Genomic DNA, 19706 nt, shown 5'->3' with positions numbered 1-19706 from the left:
TCAGGCTGAGGGACCCCACCGGTGCACGATTGGGGCCAGGGAGGTACGCAGGAGGTTGGCCAGCCTGGGAGGGGCCACAGAAGGGCTCCAGGGCATGTCCAGCCCGTCTCACTCAGTCCTGATCCGCTGGACCCCAGCTAACCTACCAGTCAGAGCGTCTACCCACTGGTGGTCAGTGCACATCATAGTGACTGGTCGACCGGTCAACTATCTGCCCCCTGGTGATCAGTGCACGTCATAGTGAGCAGTTGAGTGGCCTTAGCATATCATTAGCATATTATGCTTTGTTTGAACGGACGACCGGATGGCTGGACACATCATATTAGCCTTTTATTATACAGGATATGTCTAGCCCATGGACACAGACAATAGTGTGGTGAAGTCCTGGGTGGGGAGGTGAGTAGGGGCTGGGCAGAGTGGTGTAAAAGGGGTAGGGGGGAGTGGGAGACATCTATAATACTGTCAACAATAAATTTATATAATTTTAAAAAATACACTGGTATAAAAAAAGGAAATAAATACTTCTTTTTTTAAAAAAAAAAAAAAAGCCTGACTGGTGTGGTTAAGTGGTTGAGCATCGACCTATGTACTAGGAAGTCATGGTTTGATTTCCAGTCAGGGTACATGCCCAGATTGCAGGCTTAAAGGCTTGATCCCCAGTAGGACATGTGCAGCAGGCAGCTGACCAATGATTCTCTCTCATCAATGATATTTCTTTTTTCTTTTTCTTTTTTTTAAATATATTTTATTGATTTTTTACAGAGAGGAAGGGAGAGAGATAGAGAGTTAGAAACATCGATGAGAGAGAACCATCTATCAGCTGCCTCCTGCACATCTCCTACTGGGGATGTGCCCGCAACCCAGGTACATGCCCTTGACCGGAATCGAACCTGGGACCTTTCAGTCCGCAAGCCGACGCTCTATCCACTGAGCCAAACCGGTTTCGGCATCAATGATATTTCTATTCCTCTCTCTCTCCCCCTTTCCTCTCTGAAATCAACAAAAAATATATTAAAAAATAAAAACAAAAAACAGTAACAAAATCAAATGCTGGTGAAGATGTGGAAAAACTTAACCACTCATACATTGCTAGTGTGGATGTAAAATGCTACAGCCTCTCTGAAAAAGTACAGTAATGTCTTACAAAACTAAAAATGCATTTACCATACAACCCAGCAGTTGCCCTCTTGGGCATTAATCCCAGAAAAATGAAAATTTATGACCACACAAAAGCCTATATATATGAATGTTTATACGAGCTTTATTGCTAATAGCTAAAAACTGGAAACAATCCAAATTTCCTTCAACAGGTGATGACTAAAGAAACAGTGACAGACCTGTCTGACATGGAATACTACTCAGCTATAAAGAACAACAAAGTATTGATATATGCAACAACTTAGATTTCAATGGAATTAAGCTAAGTGAAAAAAGCCAATCTTAAAAGTTTCCATACTGTATGATTCCATTTATGAAACATTCTTTTTTTTTTAATATATTTTCATTGATTTCAGAGAGGACGGGAGAGGGAGAGGGAGAGAGAGATAGAAACATCAGTGATGAGAGAGATTCATTGATTGGCTGCCTCCCGCACATCCCCCACTGGGGATCGAGCCAGCAACCCGGGCATGTGCCCTTGACTGGAATTGAACCCAGGACCCTTTAGTCCACAGGCCGAGGCTCTATCCACTGAGCCAAATAGGCTAGGGCTGTAACATTCTTGAAATGACAAAATTATACAGATGGACTGTTATTGAAGTTGAATGCTACGTTCATTTTTATCTATGAAACTTCTATAAATACAAAAATGGAACTATTAATCTGACCTTCCAAAATCTTTCAAGCAAAAAGATTACCATAGTCAATTTAAGATTTAACCTAAAATCAAAAAGAAGAAATTTAAATAATCTCAGGACAATTTAACTACCTACATACAAACCATGAGGAACAAGGTATATAGAACATGAAGCATATCAAATGAAGCGCTCTTTTCCACCTGCATGTAAAAAAGCCACAGTGGCAGCATCAGAAGAAACTGATTTAAAACTAAATGTCATGCGGGAACACTAAACACACCCAAACAAACCCACATACCACAGCAGTGGTTAAGGAATGGAATAGCATGGATACTGCAAGGATTTGGCAGACTGACGGACGTAGTGAGATTCACATTTCCTTTGCCTTTAGCTGTGCCTGTTATATTACTTACCAAAATAGTTTTTGGTTTTAGGTTTATTTTGAGTTTGGGGGAGGAGTGGGGCAATCACACTGTACAAAATATTAATTTAAAATAGAGTCTCAGCCCAGGAAAATTAAGTTAAAAAAACACAAGAACACAACAGAATTCGACAGTTGTATATTGCTTAAAACATTAAAGTGATAAGGCCATTTTTAAATATGTGTAATCTCTTTACAAGTTCAGAAGAACCACAAATTATGTGCTACAAACCACCAGCTATTCAAAAGAAAATTGTAGCTTATAAAATATTGGCTGACTGCCAGTACAAATGAATTTTTTCCCTTAAACAAGCTTTGCAAGCCACTATACTCTTTCAAAAAACTATAACCATATTATTCAATGAAAGAACAATGTATTAGTCAGTAAAGGTAAGTCAATTCTTGACCTAAAACAAGCTGTAAGAGCCCACAAACTGTTCCTCACCAATATAGTAAAACCTCACCTTAGAAAAAAAGATATGAAAATTTTTTATTCATTACTAATTCACCATAATTTCATAAAGACATTAAGTAGATTAAATGCCTTAATAACAATAAAAAATAAGCTTTAGAATCCAAAAACCAATAAATACATTTAAAAGGGAAGAATAACTACCACCCAATTACCCTCCAACACAAACACAATAGGCTATCTGAAAAACTGCAAGATCCTCACTACAATCAAAAAAATATTTCCTTTGTACTTATGGCCCAAATGGAAAGGTAAAAAGACATTCTGAAGACAGACAAGGGTTCAAATCCCAGCTACAACTTCTTAGCTACTAAGCAGTTTGAGTAACTAACCATTTAAGGGCTCACTTTTCTCATTTCACCTATTTAAAACTATTTAAAACTATTCTACCCAGCATTGTATGTCACATTTGTTACAGAGAACACTGCATTAGTTATCTTTTCACAAAATTATGTTTTAGCCCTAACCGATTTGGCTCAGTGGATAGAGTGTTGGCCTGCAGATCAAAGGGTTCCAGGCTGATTCCAGTCAAGGGCATAGACCTCAGTTGCAGGCTCCTCCCCAGCCTGGGCCCTGGTGGGGCGCGTGCAGAAGACAACTAATCAATATATTTCTCTCACATCAATATTTCTGTCTTTTCCTCTCTCTAAAAATCAATGGAAAAATATCCTCAGGTGAGGATTAAAAACAAAAACAAACAAAAATTATGTTTTGCTTCTACAGCCAGTCTACAAAACACTAAAGAGAAAGAATCTTTTTTTCCATAATGCATATCTTTAGTGGCATCTTAATACAATGTTTCATATATAAAAAGCACTCAAGATATTCAATGACCAATTCACTGCTTTTCAAAATTAGGCCACTCTTTATTCAAGGAATAAAATGGTTCCTAAGACTTAGGCCTTGTACAATAATCCATTCCATTGAATAATTTCCAGATTGTCCATTATTAAAGCTACAGTTTGCAAACCTGGTCACTACCTGTAATTTACCCATCTGTCCAACTCTAGTTCTCTGGACTCCTGGAAGTCTTTTTGCAGAACTAAGACATTATATGCCTTCTAATTCTCATTTTCTCGTGAGTGTAGTTTTCCAGAGACTACATAACGTGTGTAGTATTATGTAATGAAATGTGTCATATTTGGAAGCTCAATATAATTCAGTGAACCAATATTTTCCAAGTGTCCAAAGCATGATGTTATTCATGATAAAAGATCCATTCAAAATGTAACAGACCAATGGATTTTTATGTGATAGAATAAAATAGTTTACTAATCTGTTTTCAGATTCCATTAAGAAACTAACATTTTTCAAGTTTTGGTACAGTATCAAAAGAAAATACCCAATTATATGAAAAAGCTATTAAAATACTCCTCCACATTTCCAACTTCAAATCTGTGTGAAGCCAAATTTTCTTTATAATACACTTCAACCAGAACAAACCACAACAGATGTACAGGTAGCTATCAGAAACCCAGCTATCTTTTATTGTTACACATTAATGAGATTTGCAAAAATGTAAAGCAGTGCTCACTCTTCTAAATTTTTTTGTTTTGAAAAATACCTATTTTTCATTAAAAAGAAATCATTTGGGGGAAGAGAGGGAAATGGATAGATGTTGGTCAAAGGATACAAAGTTGTAGTTATGTAGGATGAATATGTCTAGAGATCTATTGTAAAGCATGATGATTAATAACACTGTACTGGATATTAGAAATCTGCTAAGAGAGTAGATTTCATGTGCTCTTGCCACACACACAAAAAGGTATTATATGACAGATGGATATGTTTAAAGCTCAGCTGTAGTAATCATTTCACTAGGTATATGTATATGAAAACATCATGTTGTACACCTTAAATATATACAATTTTTTAAAAGTCACCAAACAACATTTGTAATAAGGGAGGGAGGGAAGGAGAGAGGAAGAGAATATTTTAATTACATAAAAATAGTTCTTGAAGAATACATGCTAATTCTTGACTGCAGGGACCGATGTGCATATATGAAAAAAATGAAATAATTTCACTTTTTACTTTGGTTCTATTATTTTAACTTACAGATATTACTTTTATAATTTGAAACAAAAATTTAAAAACCTAAAATCTTAAAATATATATTTATGTATACAATCTGTGCTAATATACAATAGTTATTTTTAAATAGTAATATATAAAATTTTATCAGATATAATTTCTAATATAAATATCAACAGATATAACTCACATAAATAAGAGCTCTTTGGGGTCCTCAATAATTTTTAAGAGTGTGAAGAAGTCCTGAGTTTAAAAGTTTGAGAACTGCTGGTCTAATAAAATAAAGGTTGATTTTGCTAGACCCATTTCACTTAAGGAATACAGAAATTTTCCAGAAAAGAACCATGTCAACAGTGTATAACTTGGAGCAGTATTCACTAAGCTCTTGGTGAATATTTTGCACTCATTTTGCAGTAAGCAGTTCTCCTCTAATAAACGACTAAGATTTTCAGTGGAAGGATTTGGCAAAAATATCAACATTCTCATTTCATAAAGAATAATCACTTAGCCATATGACCTGTTGTAAGTAATCAAGAAAAACAGCACAATACAACAGGCAGCACTTATTGAGCCCACAGCATGTATCAGGCATTGTGCTTTCCTACATCTCATAATCCTTACAACCCTGCAAACAAAGTATAACAGCAAGAAAGAGACTCAGATGTACTTGCTAAAGATCATACAGTTAATAAACGGTCAAATCAGAAATCAAAACCAGGACCATATGACTCCAAAGTCCAGTGTTTTCTCCACTCCACCAGGTTACCTTCACAACTCTGGCCTGGAAATCAGACCTATCACTTATTCTGTGTCCTTGAGCTAGTCACAACTTCTACTAGCCAGTTTTCTCATCTACAAGATAATAGGATCAGTGTAGCTGATCTACAGAGTCCCATCCGTAACTGATATTCTTGGATTATGATTCATCATAACCTCAACCCTACCTAATCTTTTGTACACTTTTCTGAACAGAACAATTGAGGAGATATAAGTAATGAGTAAAATTAACAGACTACAGCTTTTCATGCTTTCAAGTCAATAATCATCATAAAGTATACTATAAAAATAAGCAGGCACTGTGTACTTCCTTGATCCCAGGCAACCAGAGCTTTCTTCTTTGACATAAGCTTGGGCATTCAGCTAGCAGACATCTCTGAAGGTGGTAAGAATCTATTAGCATGCAACACAGAAAGACCTAACTGAAGGACTGCTATGGGGAACAAATGCCTCATCATTAGCTTGTATAGGAAGCACCATCTATTCTTTGAGGTAAATTATACAACAATCAATGGAGATATTTGCCAAGCATTTCTGAGAAAAGGAGGGCAAGCTGCAGAAAATCATGAAAACTGATACATGGCACTTCAGTGCACACACACGCGCGCCTGCACACACACACTTCCAAGAAAAAATGCATTGATTGCAGAACAGTATTCATTATTAAATGAGGTTTTATTGTAATTGCATTATGTTGGTACTTGTCTAGGCTACCAAAATTAAGACTTCTTCCTACAACAGTTACAATTTTAACACAAGTTAGTATGTGCCAGACAGTGCTGAGCCCTTTAAAGACATCACCCTCTAATCCTACTCTGCAGAGTTGTGAGGTATTATTCATGTTAAAAGGTGAAAGAAGGTATTACAGCTAGTAAGTGGCAGAGAAAGGATTTGAAACAAATCTGACCAACACCAAAGCCTGTACTCTTCATGACACATTTCTGCTGGTTCTAGAGAATGAAACCTCATACCTAGGTCAAAACAGAAAAATAACGTGTTAACGTTTGAGCCAAGTTACAAGGGCATTTTTAAAAGCTTGAAATCTACTTATGGAAGTACCTACTGTTTAGATACCAGCAAAAGCCACAAGGTCACTATGAAAAATCTATTATTTCTTTTGATAACTATCAATACACTTAAACTCAGAACATATGAGATGGCTGCTATTGCTATAAGCTTATAGTCTCATTATGCTCATAAAACCTGGTAAGATCTCTTCTGTCCAAAGTAGCCAAGAAGCTGTCTTTTCCCTGGTATCATCTTTTCACTCCAAGCCCAGCACATTGAAGCAAATTACTCTAGTTCCTATTACTCAGAGGAGAAAGTGGTGTCATCCAAAGCACAGGAAAAAAAAATGACGGGTTTAGGAGGGTAACTTCTAGCTACTTTCAAATAAATAACTGAAAACTGGCCTAATAAAAGTTCTTTCAAACTTTAAAAAAGCTAAAATTAGTTTTGTTTTTAATAGGGGCAAGTGTAATTACAAAAATTCTTCAAAACAGCACAATTTGAGTTATTTTTCATTGGAAGTGAACCACCACTTTTTTAAAGTATCTCAAAATGAGAATTCAACCAAGTTCCAGTAATGTTAAGACTAGTCATTAACTACTCAAGCAAATCAATGTATGATTTTAAAATCAAATGCGTACTAGCTGGTTTGGCTCAGTGGATAGAGCATTGGCTTGCAGACTGAAGGGTCCCAAGTTCAATTCTGGTCAAGGGCAGATGCCTGGGTTGCAGGTTCGATCCCCAGTGCGGAGGCAGCCGATCAATGATTCTTTTTCATCGTTGATGTTTCTCTCTCTCCCTCTCCCCTCCTCTATGAAATCAATAAAAACGTATTTAAAAAATAAAATGAATTCACTAAAAATAAATGGAAAGGAAATATAGAGAATTTGTAGGAACAAATCTCAGAAGCTACATTGCAGCTTCTTCTTTGTTTGTAATTATGTCCATTAGAGAGTTCCAAAGGTTCCAAGGGTTTTCCTATTTTTCTTTTCCCCTATGGAATACGGATCATAACTGGTCAGGAGAAGAGTGGCTGCTACTGCAGGTACTACAAGAACCAGCAAACTCAACTCCCCGTCCCTTATCCAGCAGTTCTCAACCTGTGGGTCGCGAACAATGAAAATACATCCTGCATATCAGATATTTACATTACGATTCAGAACAGTAGCAAAATGACAGTTATGAAGTAGCAACAAAAATAATTTTATGGTTGGGGGTCACCACAACATGAAGAACTGTATTAAAGGGTTGCGGCATTAGGAAGGTTGAGAACCACTGCTATGCTAAAGTCCTCAGATTTAGCAAATAGAACACCCAACTTTTGAAATGAAACAGACATGGATTCAGACCCAGGTGCACAATTTACCAGGTAAGTGATTCTGGACTTACTGAACAAGCCTTAGTTTTCTTATCTGATCTATAGCAACCATTCAGAAAAGCTAGTGTGAAGACTGGAGATAATTTGCATAATGCAAATCTGTTATTAGTTCTGTTAATCATTATGTGCCTGATACTTTCTTTTGTAATGTTGCCATTGTTTATAAGGTAATATACCTACTACTAAATAATAAAGAGGATTCTATTTCTCATTGGCAAATCAGAGTTAGGTGGCAAAGCACTAGGGGTGACCTATAATACAAACTGCTATTGTTGACCTTGTCAGAGTAAAGATTTTTTATTTTAATTGCTTAATAACTTTTCAAATTGCTTAATGGGCCAGGGGCTTTATTTTGGAGTGATGGTCATGTTTTGGAAATAAGTAGGGTCATGGTTGGTCAGTATTATGATTGCATCAAAAATGCCCCTAAGTTGTTCAGTTTAAAATGGTTAATCTAAAAAAAAAGTGTATTTTACGGAAGAACAGGGGAAAACTACCCTAATTGTTCCTACTAAACACCATTAAGTGCCAGCAATGTGACCAGTTAAACTAAGTGCATTCAAGGTTTTCTGGTCCACATTTCTAAAAAAGGAGCCTGACATGGTGGAAGGAGCCCAAACGCGGAGGTCAAGAAATCCATTCCTCGTCCCAACTCTGCAACCAGTTAGGTATGTGATTTTGGGCTAACCTCTTAACTGCTTTGGATATATCTTAAATTCTACATCTGTCAAAGACCAAAGCAGGGCTAAAAAAGTCTCACCACAAGTTTAAGATGTTATACTTTATATCCTTGGCAAACCAATTTATGTAGAAATAAAATTGCATAGATTTTTTTAAAAATTAACTACAATATATGCTAAATTTGACACACTAAAGGCCACCACACCTCCAGTGAGCTGAAAATATAAGTTATCCTAAACTGGAAAATTTTCTCTTTTCAGGATAATGGGCTTCTTTCTACTAACTCCTATTTACTGGAAAACAAAAACAGACCCTATAATGTCAGAGCCAAAATTATTCACCAACATTATGAGCCAAGCACAAAGGAAAAGACTTAATTTAAAGATGACTAATGTGGTAAGCTCAAGGTCACCATTCATTCTAAACCAAGCAGGTGAACTATAAGTTTTTAACTAATAAACTCAATGTCTTTTTATTCAACTATTAAAAATGCATTAAGTATAAAATAAATATGCATTATAGGATAGCCTATAATAAAAATTGTATACATTAATCAACATTATTTTGCAAATAATTATTTTGTCTTATAAGTAATCTTCAAGTTAAAAACTTCTCCTGCTACGAGGCTCTAAAAAGGATATAAATCTAAACAAACCTTAATCTGTTCTTGAATTTGTCTGGAATATAGCTAAATCTTCTGGTATCTTCTGGCATTTTGTTAAGTGCAGGTTGTTAAAGAAATGTTTTAGCAACGAACACCTTAACTACCATTAATTAGGGATAGAAGGTCTGTCTTCCTCCAACGTGCCCCTAAATCCTAAGGGGAGAAAGAGGTGTATAGCATGATTAAAGTGATCTCAACAGTGATCAAGGTGACTAGATGGGAACTCTCATCTGTTGGTTTCAAAGGAATACTAGGCAGACAGTGCTTAGATATCCATAGCCAATGGAAAGATCAAAGGATAACATTTCAGTTGTATCAAGCTGCTTTACAACCTAGAGCAACTTATGTAACAAACTTAGTGAAACAAGTAGGGCCAATTAACAAATCAAAAAGTTTGGATGCCTTAGCAGAAGTTTCCCAAATCAACTGTCTAGATTCAGACCTCAGTAACAGATTCAGCAATTAAGTCTCCCCTCTCTTTCTGGCAGTTAGTTGTATCAAAATGAAGGCATAAAGCCACAGGTGAACAACCTTTCAAAAAAGATTCTTGACTTTCTTTTTATCAGGACAATCATCACCTGGATGTCACCACCACACTTGCAAACTCAAAACTAAACTTGCCTCCCAATGCCACTTCTCTTGGGTTCCCTAGGTGACTAGGCTTGATAGCTTGTAGATTTGTTGCTCAGCCCTCACATGTTACCAAGTTTCATTAGCATCCTTTTTTATACCCATTTCCAACTACCTTTATCACTTTTTTCTCAAACTATTCAATAGCATCTTAATCATGGTATTCATTTCAGCCTCTCTTTTCACATAAAGTTGTCAAATTCATAAAGACAGCCCTAATAATGCCCCTCCACTCGGGCTTTCATTTTTAATCTTTACCTGGGGTAATATTTTTATAGATTATTTTTTAAGAAAAAGGAAGGGGTAGTGGGGGGAAGAGGGGAGTGGGAGAGGGAGAGAATGAACATTGGTAAGTTGCTTCCTGTATGCACCCCAACTGGAGATCACACTCGCAATCTAGGCATGTGCCCTAACCAGGAAGGAATTAAACCCGCAATCTTTTGGTGTACAGGACCACACTTCAACCAACTGAGCAACCCAGCCAGGACCTTCCACTCTTGCCCAAACACCTTTCACTGAAGCCTCACTGTTGACAGACCAAAGTCTGATTTCCTCATTCAAAGCCTCTGTCAGTAGTTCCAACATTCCTCGCCAACAGCATCTTACACTCTACCAAGCCCTTTCATATTCCTTACCTTTAAATGAACCACTTGTTCTTCCCAAAGCAATCTTGAGCCCTAACCAGTTTGGCTCAGTGGATAGAGCGTTGGCCTGTGGACTGAAGGGTCCTGGGTTCGATTCTAGTCAAGGGCACATGCCTCAGTTGCAGGCTCAATCCAAGGCCCTGGTTGGGGTGCATGCGGGGCACCAATCAATATTTCTCTATATATATCTCTCCCTTTCCCTTCCACTCTCGCTAAAAATCTATGGAAAAATATCCTTGGGTGAAAATTAACAAAAAATAAAAATTTAAAAAATGTTTTTTAAAAAAGCAGTCTTGAGCATTCTTACTTGCTAATGCAATTCCCTTCCCCATTTTCTCATCATCTAATCTTACTTGTTCTCCCTGGCTCAGCACAGATATCACGAACTACATCCTCTTTGAAGTTTCTTCTTTAGTCTCCTTAGCTGGAAATATTTTCCTGCCTGGACCATTTTATCATTCATATATACACCTCCCCTGACAGATTGAAAGCTCTTAGAGATGAGGGTCTATGTATATTTTATCTGTATCCCTCAATGCAACACAGATTATGCATAGTAAATAAGGACTCAAAATCATGATGAAAAATTAACAAGATCTTAAGAAAGGATACTCATGAAGAAGAATAACAGGAATAAATATTATCATAGACTTCAAGGTACATAGTATTCCCTAGCAAAACCCTAGCTAAAGTGTTCTTTACAAAGTAATAGACTACAACTAATAAAAGAACAATTTATTCAACAAATACTTAGTGCCAGGCACTATTCTAGGTGCCTAGGATCTACAGAATACAAAGCCATCATTAATCCTTTCCTTAATGGAACTTATACTCTAGTGAAAGTGAAAAAGGCAATAAACAACATTAAATAGCAAGATATATTATAAGCTAAACTAGAGGTCTGGTGCACGGATTTGTGCACCAGTGGGGTCCCTCAGCCTGGCCCTCTCACAATCCGGGACCCCTCGGGATGTTGGACTGCCAGTTTCAGCTTGATCCCCTCAGGCCAGGCCGAGGGACACCACCGGTGCACGAATCTGTGCACTGGGCCTCTAGTACGCATATAAGATCTTTGGTTAATCTCTCCCCCCCCTCCCCCCCCCCTTCCCTCTGAGATTCATCAGTCTGTTCCAAGTTTCCATACCTGTGCGTTGAGTGTCTGCCCCCTGGTGGCCAGTGCATGTCATAGCTACCGGTCAAATGGTCGCTTGGGCTTTTACAGTGGGGCCTTGACTTACGAGTTTAATGCGTTCCGTGACGGAGCTTGTAACTCAAATTACTCGTATGTCAAATCTTAAAGTGAACAAGTGAGACACATGATGCTGGGCTGATGTGGCTGGCATTCACTGTGATGTTCGCTGCGCCAACTAGCGGTGGGGTATCTGAAGCTGGCTCGTAACCCGAATTTTAGCTTGCAACTCAAAGCAAAAAAATCGGCTGAGAGACGGCTCGTATCTCGAAAAACTCGTTAGTCGGGACACTCGTAAGTCAAGGCCCCACTGTATATATATAGATATACAGTATACAGATGGTTTAAGTGGTATGGAGAAAAAGAGGATAGAAAGGGAGCCTAAGCCAGCAACCGAGGAGCTGCCATTTTAATAGGGTGGTAAGGGAAGGCCTCACTGGAAAGGGGAGATATGTGCAAAGATCTGAAAAAGATGGTGCCACATAGATCTGAGAAACAGGATCCTTAGGCAGGGCAAACCACAAATGCAAAAGACCTGAGACAGGAATATGCCTGACATGTTAAAGAAACAGCAAGAGCCCTACCCAGTTTGGATCAGTGGATTGAGCATCGGCCTGCGGACTGAAGAGTCCCAGGTTCAATTCTGGTCAAGGGCATGTACCTTGGTTGCGAGCACATCCCCAGTGGGGGGTGTGCAGGAGGCAGCTGATCGATGTTTCTAACTCTCTCTATTCCTCTCCCTCCCTCTCTGTAAAAAAAAAAAAAAAATCAATAAAATATATTTAAAAAAAAAAAGAAACAGCAAGAAGGCCATTGTGGCCAGAACAGAGTAAACAAAAAGAAGAAATCAGGTCAGAGAGGAAAAAAGAAGGGATCCAAGCACATAAAGGCTTTGGCAGGACTTGGCCTTTTACTCTAAGCAAGACAAGGTATCACCAGAGTGTTCTGACTACGAGACAAAATCCAACTTACCGTTTTTAAAGGATAATTCCTGCTACAGTATTGAGAACAGACTATAAAGGGGCAAGAGCAAAAAAAGGCTACTGCAATAGTAATTCAGAAGAGCTGACAGAGACTTAAAACTGTAAAGGTGATGAAAAGTGGTCAGAATCTGGATATATTTTGAAGATAAAACTGGCAAGGTTTCCTGATGGGTCAGATGTCGTGTAAGAGAGTCAAGGATGATTTGAACTTTTGGAGGAGCAACTGCAAAGATGAAGGAAGACGCAGTTTAAAAAGATGTGGAAGGCTGCAAGAGGGGCAGAGAGAAGATGGGGCAGGGTAAAGATCAGGAGTTTGTTCTGGGCTAAGTTCAGTTTGAGAGGCCAATAAAATACATAATCTGAAGCGTCAAAGTAGGCAGTGGGATACACAAACCTGGAATTTCAGAGATAAAAATTTGGGAGTCATCATCAAATATATGGTATTGAAAGCTATGAGATTAGATGGAATCACCAAGGGAATGAGAATGAAAAGCAGAATGGGACGGTCCAGTATTACGAAGCAGGAATAATGAGGAAGAACCAACAAATGAGACTGAGAAGCTAAGAAAGTAGGAGGAAAAACAGCAGAGTGTGGTGTCTAGAAACCAGAGTAGAAAGTATTTCAAGGAAGGGGGCATCCAATGCAATAAATGCTGTTAACAGGTCAAGTAAGTATTATTAATTTTTGTGGTTTTGACAAGAGCAGTCTCAGTAAAGTGATAGGGTTTAAAGTCTCATCAGAGTAGGTTCAGAAAAGAACAGAACTGTCGATGAATAGAAACAACTTTTTTAAGAAGTTGAAAAATTGGGTTGTAGTTGGAAGACTCAGTGTGGTCAAGAAAAGGTAAAAAAAAAAAAAAAAAGGATGTAACCCTGGCCGGTGTGGCTCAATTAGTTGAGCATCATCTCGTGCACCAAAAGGGTGCTGCTTCAATTTCAGTCAGAGCACATCTCAGGTTGCGGACTCAATCCCTGGTGAGGGGCATGCAGGAGGCAACAGATTGATGGTTTGCTCTCATATCAAACGTTCACTCTCGCCCTGACTGGTTTGGCTCAGTGGATAGAGCGTCGGCCTGCGGACTGAAAGGTCCCAGGTTCAAATCCAATCAAGGGCATGTACCTTGGTTGCAGGCACATCCCCAGTAGGAGAAGGCAGCTGATCGATGTTTCTCTCTCATCGATGTTTCTGACTATCTCTCTCCCTTCCTCTCTGTAAGAAATCAATAAAATATATTTTTTAAAAAAAGATTTGGACTCTAAAAAAACACACAAAGAAAAAAGTTCACTCTCTCCTTCTACGTTCTTCTCTCTGAAAACCAATAAAAATATACAGATTTTTAAAAAGAGATGTATGCTGACTGAAGTGAGCAGGTAGACATGAGAATAATGATGTTGCAGGAGAGAGGGGGAGAATGGATAGGATTTTAACTGTTACAGAATTTCAAAGAATCAAATAGCCCAATGAAGAGAAATTTCACTAGGTTAATGGGCAATAATTCCAGAGTGCTATTACTCTTTGTGATACTAAAGAACATAGGATGGCAACCCATAATTCTAATTTGCATGCAATAGAATTTACTGAGACTCTTCATGTTAGGCATTTTATGTTATTTCATTACGCTCAAAATAACTTCAAGAGGTATTTATTATCTTTATGTTACAGATAAGGAACCAGAAGCTCTGAGAGAGCTAGTAATTTGATTACCACACAAAGCTGGCGAGTGGTAGAGCTGTTTCAAATACAGCTCCTTCTGAGGATTAGATAAGAAATTGTTCATTTAGGGGGGTTAAAATAGTTTTGTGGTTATTTTTTAAGGTTGAAGTATTTATGGATGAAAGTATATGATGTCCAAGATTTACTGCAAATACTCCAGCAAAAGCAACAAAAAGTGTGAGAAAGAGCAGCAAAATGCTGGCAAGTGTTGCAGCTAGATGATGGGTATGTGGAAGTTCACTGTACTATATTTCTCTTTTAAGTACATTTGAAAATGCCATGATAAAAAATAAAAACCCAGCTGCTTACAAGTCAAATTACTTCAAAGCCTACCCTTAATTTCTGCTCAACCGTCCTTTCAAAAAAATGTTATATGCTTCATAGCTTACAATTTTTTTTATCTTCTTTAATCCTAACTGTAACTCTGTTAATTAGGAATTTTATTCCAATTTTACAGGTAAGGAGAGAGACCTACAACTAATAAGCAGCAGAATTGGACCCCCAAGCCAAGTCTCCTAGTATCAAAACACTCTTCTACTACCCAATACAAGATCAAGGTTGTACACAGGGTCATCTCTGGGCATACCTATAAGGAGACTCTTTCCTTAGATTCTTTTGCTAATTCATAGCCCTAGGAAAGGACAAGCTTTATTTCAGTCAATCTTTCCTTATTGTACTCAAGGGCTTGACTAAAGGAGACAGGTTTCAAATTTGCCCAGACATCAACCTTCCTTGCTAAATTGGAGGACTGACAGGTACATCCTATACAACGTCTGAAAGGGTGTTCTGAAAGCCTACCTACCTCTAGAGTCAATTCTTTGTGCCTCCATTTCTCCAAAAGTAAATACTCTGTTACTCACCTATATTACACAGCTATCATAGTGACCAAAGTCCAGGTATCTGAACCCTGAGCTCTAGAAATAAAGGACACTACTAAACAATAATAGTGACTAATTTCAAAAGCCAATTTTATACAGTTCCACATTTACCACAGATCTGGTGGACCAGAAAGCATCATAGTCAATACTTATCTTTAAGATACCATATCTTTTAAATTTTTATTGATTGGCTGATTTTAGAGAGAAGAAGGGAGAGAGAGGAAGAAAGAAAAAAAAACCACATTGATTTATTGTACTTACTTATACATTCACTGGTTGATTCTTCTATGTGCCCTAACAGGGGACTGAACCTGCAACATTGGTACATCCAGACGATGCTCCAACCAGCTGAGCTACCCGGCCAGGGCTAAGATACCATTTTTATTTTTTTGGTTAATCCTCACCTGAGTATATTTTTCCATTGATTTTTAGAGAGTGGAAGGGAGAGGGAGAGACAGAGAGAAACATCGATGTAAGAAAGACACATCGATTGGTTGCCTCCTGCAACCAAGGTACATGCCCTTGACTGGAATCAAACCCAGGACCCTTCAGTCCGAGGGCCAATACTCCATCCACTGAGCCAAACCAGCTAGGGCGATACCCTTTTTTTTAAAGCCTCACCACTAATATGTTTGAAGTCTGTTCTTCCATGCTAACCTTGACATTCAAAGCTTATTTACAGCTTACTTCAAAAACAACTAAAAATATGCATACTACGAGCTCTAGATGTTTATTCTCTCCAGCTGCTAACAACCTACAGAGTCAACACCTTTTCCCTCTGAGGTCGCCAGATTTTCTAACTAAAACTGAGTTGTCCAAAATCACCTAAGTTAAGAGCTATCCAGTATCCAATACTTCATTAGGTTAAAATGCAGGTTGCCTAAGCTGTACAAAACCCTATGACTAGATGGAATGTTTGAGGAGTTTCAGATTTATTAGGTATTAGAAACATAATAAGAATAAATTTTAAAAAACAAACCACTCCTTTATCAGGTTACTTACAGTCTTAAAATGTACTGATTTTCATTTGCGCTGACTGTATACAGGTAACCAAAGTTATAGACTGCATTTTCACATTAAGGGCCAATCTATCTACAGAATGACCTATTCTTTACTCAAAAAAATACTTCTGACCCCTACTAAGAAATCTCAGGTCTGGCAAAAAAACACACCTTTGGGCCTAGAGTCAATGCACATTTGCTGAATTAGACTGGCAAAATATGTTTAAAAGCATACTTTTAAAAACTACTTGTTGGAGCAACTAAGATGGCGGCATAGGTAAACACCGGGAAATTATTGCCTCACACAACAATTGAAAATTACCGCAAAGGACTGAGCAAACATCATCCAGAACAACAGGAAGGCTGGCTGAGTGTAAATTCCACAACTAGAAGGAAAGAAAAGCACGCTGAGAGCCAGAGGCGCTGCGGAGGTGAAGTGCAGAGGTACGGCGGCGCGCGCGTGAGGAAAGGGGGTGGCGCCTGAGGACGCGGCTGTCTTTTTGAATCACAAACGCCCGACTGCTCTGAACTCCGGTTCCGGGAAGTCTCTGGGGACCCAGGTCTCACACGGGGAGAAGCTGGTCTGTCCGGCAGCGAGCGAACTTGAGGGCGGCTTTCCCTCAGAGGTGCTTGCAGCCGTTACCGGAACACTGAGACGCGCGACTCCGGGCGGAGAATCGGCCATGGCCGCTTTCTCCGCCCTCTGACTCCCTGAGACCCCGCCCCACCCAGGCTGCGGCAGAGGCTTTTGCATGTGAATGTACCTAACTGCAGCCGAACCAGGCAGACCCTGAACTTCCAAGAGAAGGCCCAAGGCCCCGCAGCGGCTTGCATTGCTTCACAGCTGAGCCTCTTCGTGGCTCCTGCTGTGTGGCCTCAGGCAGAGGCTGAATTAGCACCTCCTTAGATCCAGGAGCCACTGTACCCAGTGGTCAGAGGGGGTCCATCCAGATTGCAACTCCTCAGATCCATAAGGGACGCACTCAGGGAGCAGACTCAGTGAGCACCAAAGCCCCACTGAAGCAAGTCTTGCCCCAGAAGGGTGTCTTCAGCACAGAAGTTCTCCCACTTTAGACACAGCTGATTCTCACAGCCAATTGGCCTGGAGGTCAATTCCTCCCAGTGATTCTACAACAACCAAGGCACCAAGAGTGCACCAAGATTTGTCCACCCCAGGTAACTGGGGAGGCTGAGCTACTGGGCCCTACAGGACACCTGGCGCACAGGGCCACTCTATCAACACAGGGAAGCTGCCAAAATGCGGAGACAAAGAAACAGGTCACAAATGGCAGAAATGGAGGAAAGCAAACGATTGGATATAGAGTTTAAGGCCACGGTTATAAGGTTTTTCAAGAATTTTATGGAAACCGCCAATAAATTTAATGAATCCCTCAATAAGTATAGGGAGACCATGGAGGACATGAAAAAGGACCAACTAGAAATTAAGCATACACTGACTGAAATAAAGAATAATTTACAGAGATCCAGCAGTAGAAAAGAGGATCCCAAGAATCAAGTCAAAGATTTGAAATACAAAGAAACAAAAAATACCCAACCGAAAAAGAAAAAAGAAAAGAGATTCCAAAAATATGAAGATAGTGTAAGGAACCTCTGGGACAACTTCAAGCGTACCAACATCAGAATTATAGGGGTACCAGAAGGAGAGAGAGGGCAAGATATTGAAAACCTTTTTGAAGAAATAATGACAGAAAACTTCCCCTACCTGGTGAAAGAAATGGACTTACAAGTCCAGGAAGCGCAGAGAACCCCAAACAAAAGGAATCCAAGGAGGACCACACCAAGACACATCATAATTAAAATGCCAAGAGCAAAAGATAAAGAGAGAATCTTAAAAGCAGCAAGAGAAAGACAGTCAGTTACCTACAAGGGAGTACCCATACGACTGTCAGCTGATTTCTCAACAGAAACCATGCAGGCCAGAAGAGACTGGCAAGAAATATTCAAAGTGATGAATAGCAAGAACCTGCAACCAAGATTACTTTATCCAGCAAAGCTATCATTCAGAATAGAAGGTCAGATAAAGAGCTTCACGGATAAGAAAAAGCTAAAGGAGTTCATCACCACCAAACCAGCATTATATGAAATGCTGAAAGGTATTCTTTAAGAAGAGGAAGAAGAAAAAGGAACTCTTACCATTTGCCACAGCATGGATGGAACTTGAGAGCGGATAAATACCACAGGATCTCACTCATTTGTGGAATATAATGAACAACATAAGCTGATGAACAAGGACTGATCCAGAGACGGAGAGGCATTGATTGGACTGTCGGGACTTGGAGGGAAGGTAGGGGAGGGTGGGGGTAAGGGGGAAAGATCAACCAAAGGACTTATATGCAAGCATATAGGCCTAACCAATGGACATGGACAACGGGGGGGTGAGGGCATGAGCAGGGGTGGGGGGGGTGGGGGGTAGAGGGTAACGTGGGGACAAGGACACATATGTAATATCTTAATCAATAAAAAATATATTAAAAAAAAAACAACTACTTGTTTATGGCAATAGGATTAATATGGTTAAATTCAATTCATAAACAAAATGTTCATCTGCTCAATAGGATATTGTGAAAAGCCCCGGCACCTGGAAAACTGAAAAGAACAGGAAATTCTGCAGGTGCAGTAAGAAACAACATCTTATCCATGACCCAGAAACGCTGCAGAATTTATCACACAACCTGCTGCAGAACTCTCATTTTCCAAATGGAAATGAACCATGAAGTCACAAAATGCAAGGCTGTGATTTTAATATTGATATAATAAACTGTACCCTTTCAAATTGTGCTAAAGTTAACTAAAGAAAGCAGATGTTCTGCATAGTGTTAGTTATGTCAGAAGTTAAGAGAATTTGAATATGAAATAACTAAAATTCAGGACTGCTACATTCATCAGCAAGACATATATATAATGCCTTTTGTATGATACACACCATATTTCTCAAAAATAACACACTTGACCCTCAAGATAAGAAATAACTCAAATGAGACATGAAAGTGACAAATCAGGTCATCTGGTGACCTCACTATTCAACACGAGACCTAAAAGTTAAAGATTTGCAGAGTTTTCTGGCTCAAATATTTAAATATGTTTATCATCATTAATTTGGTCTCATTACTTTATTCCTTTCTGTTTTGATTGACAGATAAATTTAACTTACATCTCAATAAAGTTTTCTAAAATTAAACTGGATTATGAAGCCTCTCATAATTACCTGTCAGAAAGTTTTTCTACAGCTAAACAAATTTTTAAAACAACCCAATTTTTCAATAAACTGAATGAAAAACAGAAGAGCAGTAAGATGGGTAATGGTTAGATCAGCTAGCAGAGAACGAGTACTATCAGGGCTGAGTATTACCAAGATCAAGCAAATTAATGTCTAATAAAGCAACTTACTATTTACATTTTTGCCATGGCCAGCATC

At 38.8% G+C, this 19706-nt stretch overlaps 1 protein-coding gene across 12 annotated transcripts in view; it reads right to left on the bottom strand.

Moving 5' to 3' along the window:
• Window positions 1-19706, bottom strand: part of LOC118667076 (spermatid perinuclear RNA binding protein) — a 142014-nt gene that overhangs the window by 117776 nt on the left and 4532 nt on the right. The window contains exon 1 of one of the 12 annotated variants that reach the window (XM_036329712.1): window positions 9223-9378. The exons of the other annotated variants lie outside the window; for them this stretch is intronic. The gene's annotated coding sequence lies outside the window, so the exon portion shown is untranslated. Of the gene's footprint in view, window positions 1-9222; window positions 9379-19706 lie in introns of those variants that run through there. 12 annotated transcript variants of the gene reach the window in all.

This window comes from Myotis myotis, unplaced genomic scaffold, assembly GCF_014108235.1.
Source record: "Myotis myotis isolate mMyoMyo1 unplaced genomic scaffold, mMyoMyo1.p scaffold_m19_p_12, whole genome shotgun sequence".
NCBI lineage: Eukaryota > Metazoa > Chordata > Mammalia > Chiroptera > Vespertilionidae > Myotis > Myotis myotis.
This window is presented reverse-complemented; position numbering and strand designations above follow the sequence as displayed.